This window comes from Lynx rufus, unplaced genomic scaffold (genome assembly GCF_022079265.1).
Source record: "Lynx rufus isolate CCGP_SWC_20201006 ecotype Redwood Valley unplaced genomic scaffold, mLynRuf1.p SCAF_12, whole genome shotgun sequence".
In the NCBI taxonomy this organism is placed as follows: domain Eukaryota; kingdom Metazoa; phylum Chordata; class Mammalia; order Carnivora; family Felidae; genus Lynx; species Lynx rufus.
Genome location: NW_025814826.1, coordinates 44,813,133 through 44,818,535, shown reverse-complemented (window position 1 = coordinate 44,818,535; position 5,403 = coordinate 44,813,133). Strand labels below are relative to the sequence as shown.

Here is a 5,403-nt window from a genome sequence, read left to right as displayed (position 1 = left end):
ACTCTGCTTCGGAATCTTCTTATTAAGACACAGATTGCTTGGCCTCGTCCCCGAGTTTCAGATCAGTAGGTCCGGGCTGGAGCTGCCAAAATGGCGTTTCTAGTTAGTGTGCACTTGTCGCTGCTTCCGATGCTCAAGCAATTCTTAAATTACTGCTCTATATTTACACAAAAACCGAGGTGCTGAAAGGAAATATGTATATTTAATACATGCTTATCCAGTTGATGTTTTTGTTGTAAAGAATCTAAAAATCTTCATACAGAATATAATTTATTCTGTTCCCTTCTAAATCAAGAGAAATGGAAACATGGATGCGTATATATTTTAATTAACAAAGAAGATTAATAGTCTGAATTTTCTGTCATAATCATAATCCACCCATTATTTTCCAAGGGACAAAGGGAATTTTTAAAATTTCTGACCATGTTGATTTCCTTTTATAACAACAGATCTTAACTTTTTTTGAGAGGAGGGACAGATTATCACAACCATCTATGTTACTATGCAAGCAGTTAACCCATTCTTCAGAAAATTGAACATACATACTAAATTTGTCCTGATATTTTAGGTGGTTCCTGGACTCTCTTGAATTTCATAGGGGGATCCAAATTAAGAATATTTATTTTTAAAATTGTAAGTGGGAAATAAAGGATTGTAGAGATAAAATGAGAGCAGTCTTTTTTAAAAAAATCAACAAGAAATCTATTGGAGCAAATAAACAAATTCAGCAAAGTTGTAGGGTACAAGATGAACAAACAAAAATCAGAAGACCTAATAAATGGAAAGACATTTCATGTTCTTGGGTAGGAATATGTAATATTGTTAGGATGTCATTGTTGCTCAAAGCAATCTATAGACTCAATGCAATTTTTATAAAAATTTGAACAACTTTTTTTGAAGAAATGGAAAATCAACACTCAAATTCTTATGAAATTGCAAGAAGTCCCAAATAGCCAAAACATTTTGAAAAACAAGAACAGAGATGGATAGTTCACACTTTCTACTTTCAAAACTTATAGCAAGAATATGGATTAATAATAGATCAATGGGCTAGAATTGAGAGTACAGAAATAAAAACATACAGCTATGTCCAACTGATTTTTGACCAGGGTGCCTTTGTCCACTCAATGGGAAAAGATTAGAGATGGTCCCTGACTTATAATGGTTCAACCTCATGATTTTTTGGCTTTATGATGGTGCAAAAATGGTACACAATCAGTAGAACCTTTACTTGGAATCTGAAAGTTTGATCTTCTCCTGGGCTAGTGATATGCGGTACAAAACTATCTTGTAATGCTGGGCAGTGGTAGTGAGCTATATATCTCCCACTCAGCCAGATAACAATGAGGGTAAACACCTGATACACTTAGAACCATTCTGTACCCATATGACCATTCTATTTTTCACTTTCAGCACAGTATTTAACAAATGATAGAAGGTATTCAACACTTATTATAAAATAGGCTTTGTGTTAGATGATTTTGCCTAACTGTAGGATAATGTGTTATGAGCACATTTAAGTTAGGCTAGATTAAGGTATGATGCTCAGTAGATTAGGTGCCTCAAATGCATTTTTAGCATATGATTTTTTCAACTTGTAATGGGTTTACCAGGTCAGAACCCCACTGTAAATTAAGGAGGATCTGTCGTCTCTTCAATAATGGTGCTGGAACAATTGGATTTCTACATGCAAAGGAATTTTGTTGGGCACCTACCTTATATCATATACAAAAATTAACTAAAAATGGATAAACACTGTAAATATAAGTGCTAAAACCATAAAACTCTTAGAAAAAATATAAGGATAAATCTTCATGACTTTAGAATTGGCAACTAATTCTTTTTTTTTTCTTAATGTCTATTTTTGAGAGAGAGAGAGAGAGAGTGTGCACAAGTTGTGGAGGGGCAGAGAGAGAGGGGGACGGAGGGTCTGAAGCAGGCTTGGGCACTGACAGCAGAAAGCTGGTTGTGGGGCTCAGACCCACAAACCGTGAGATCATGACCTGAGCTGACGTCTGACGCTTAACCGACTGAGCCACCCAGGCGCCCCAGTGACCAATTCTTAAATATGACACCAAAAGCATAGCCACAACAGAAAAAAGATCCATTGAATTTCATCAAAATTTAAACATTTTGTGTATTAGAGGATATTTTCAAGGAACTGAAAAGATAACCTAGAAAGTGGGAGAAAATGTTTGCAAATTATATATCTGATAAGTATTTAATATTAAATATATATAAAGAACTTTTTTATTAAAACAAAAATTTTTAATGTTTATTTATTTTTGAAGGAGAGAGAGACAGAGTGTGAATAAGGGAGGGGCATAGAGAGAGGGAAACACAGAATCCTAACCAGGCTCTAGGCTCTGAGCTGTCAGCACAGAGCCCAGCGTGGGACTCGAACTCACAAACTGCAAGATCATGAGCTGGGCTGAAGTCGGACGCTTAACCGACTGAGCCATCCAGGTGCCCCAATATATATATAAATAACTCTTAAAGCTGAACAGCAGAAAGACAAAACAATGGAGAAAGGACTCGAACAGATATTTCTCCAAAACATACAAATAGCTTATAAGAACATGAAGACATATTCAACATCTTTAGTCACTAGGGAAATACAAATCGAAACAATAAGATTTCACTTCACATGTGCTGGGATGGATATAATGAAAGAAAAAAAAAACTAGAAAATAACAAGAGTTGGTAACGATGTGGAGAAACTGGAACCCTGGTACACTGCTGGTGGGAATGAAAAATAATGGGAAAGTTAGTATGGGAATAGTTTGGCTGTTTTTCAAAAAAGCTAAATAATGAGTTGCTATTTGACCCAGCCATTCCACTCCAAATTATAACCCCCCAAATTGAAAATAGGGATCTATTTTTATGCCAGTGTTTATTGCAGCATTAGTAACTGTAGTAAAAAAATGGAAACACCCCATGTATCCATCAGTAGAGGAATGCATAAGCCAAATGTTGTATATACATATAATGGAATATTATTAAGCCTTAAAGAGGAATGGATTGTAATGCACAGACAAACCTTGGAAACACTGCTTTAAGTGAAATAAATCATACATAAAAGGACAATTATTGTATGATTCTATTCAGTGAAATATCTAGAATAGGCAAATTCATGGAGACGGAAAGTAAATTAAAGATTACTAGGAGTTTTTTTGCTAGGCAGGAAGGGCGGGCAAAGGAATGCCTGTCGAAACAGCTTGGGAAAATGGCCATGGAGACGCTGGAGAGGGTCCTCAGTTACCAGGATGACAAAGAGCAGGGCCGGACTGAAAAGGTCCTGGATGCCCTGTCCTGTAGTTTCAATATCAGATTGAAATGGTTTGGCAGATGCTTTGTATGCAGCATTTCTTTTTTGTTATTGTTGTTTTATCCTTGGAACTGGATTGCTATTCCTTTCTGGTGGCATAAAACTTTTTGTATTGTTTTATACCCTAGGAAGAATTGCTGCATTGACCAGTGTGAACTTTTCACTGGGCTCTGTGAAGCAACTGAAGAAAATGTTTGAAACAAGATTCCTTGCAACAGATATTATCATTATTTTTCATATTCACCTTGTGTGCTTCTCGTTAGCGACATAGGAAGAGACTGGCCTCATTGTTCTGCATGTTGCTGGTCTTGTGAATGGCCTGATGGAGTCTATGATGTACTCCATATGCAAGAGATACAGAAATTAAATGCAGTTCTGTTCAAAGTTGAAAGTCCAAAACTCTCCAAAAAGAGCATTTGAAAATTAATGCTGTGGTTTTGGTGAAGAATGCTTTTCCTGATAAAATAATCATTCCAAAAACAACTGTAGTAACAATTTAAGACCTTTTGTATTCTGGTAAAAACTACATGCTTGTATAAACTGTTAAATGCTTATAACTTTAAATTCATATGAGTCATTACTATGCCCTTCCAAAGACAAGGAGATTTTAATCATTGCCAATTGTAAATTATTTTCAGCCATTTTTTTAGTCTTTTCAAAACAGCTTTGGGATGTGAATAATTAAGCATGGACCTGTAATGAAAGACATATTCAGCTTTTTTTTTTTTTTTTTGATCTTTTAAAATGTGAACATTTTAAAAACAATTAAAAAAAAACGCTTTATGTGAAAGTTTAAACTTTAACCTAAGATTGCTTATTGTATGGGGGCACCTGGGTGGCTCAGTTGGTTAAGTGTCCAACTCTTGATTTCAGCTCAGGTCATGATCTCACAGCTGTGAGATCTATCACCACGTCAGGCTGAGTGGAAGCCTGCTTGGGATTCTTTCTCCCTCTCTGCTCCTCCCCCTCTCATTCTCTCTCTCTCTCTCTCTCTCCCTCTCTCCCAAAATAAATAAACATCAAAAATTTTTAAAAATATTGCTTATTGTACATAATAAAAATATTTTTTATAATTAAAAAAATTTGTTAATATATGAAATTTATTGTCAAATTGGTTTCCATACAACACCCAGTGCTCATCCCAAAAGATGCCCTCTTCAATACCCATCACCCACCCTCCCCTCCCTCCCACCCCCCATCAACCCTCAGTTTGTTCTCAGTTTTTTTTTTTTTTTAAATGGTAGAACCACCATTTGAATCCAGTTCATGAATTCGAAGTTTATATTCTTTTTTTTTTTTTCTTCAACGTTTTATTTATTTTTGGGACAGAGAGAGACAGAGCATGAACGGGCGAGGGGCAGAGAGAGAGGGAGACACAGAACCGGAAACAGGCTCCAGGCTCTGAGCCATCAGCCCAGAGCCTGACGCGGGGCTCGAACTCACGGAACGCGAGATCGTGACCTGGCTGAAGTCGGACGCTTAACCGACTGCGCCACCCAGGCGCCCCTGTTCTCAGTTTTTAAGAGTCTCTTATGCTTTGGCTCTCTCCCACTCTAACCTCTTTTTTTTTTTCCTTCCCCTCCCCTATGGGTTTCTGTTAAGTTTCTCAGGATCCACATAAGAGTGAAAACATATGGTATCTGTCTTTCTCTGTATGGCTTATTTCACTTAGCATCACACTCTCCAGTTCCATCCACGTTGCTACAAAGGGCCAGATTTCGTTCTTTCTCATTGCTATGTAGTACTCCATTGTGTATATAAACCACAATTTCTTTATCCATTCATCAGTTGATGGACATTTAGGCTCTTTCCATAATGTGGCTATTGTTGAGAGTGCTGCTATAAACATTGGGGTACAAGTGCCCCTATGCATCAGTACTCCTGTATCCCTTGGGTAAATTCCTAGCAGTGCTATTGCTGGGTCATAGGGTAGGTCTATTTTTAATTTTTTGAGGAACCTCCACACTGTTTTCCAGAGTGGCTGCACCAGTTTGCATTCCCACCAACAGTGCAAGAGGGTTCCTCTTTCTCCACATCCTCTCCAGCATCTATAGTCTCCTGATTTGTTTATTTTG

At 37.1% G+C, this 5,403-nt stretch overlaps 1 pseudogene; it reads left to right on the top strand.

The window, feature by feature from the left end:
- The first annotated feature begins 3,232 nt into the window (after positions 1–3,232).
- Positions 3,233–3,717, top strand: LOC124507599 (vesicle transport protein SFT2A-like; annotated as a pseudogene).
- Positions 3,718–5,403: the final 1,686 nt, after the last annotated feature.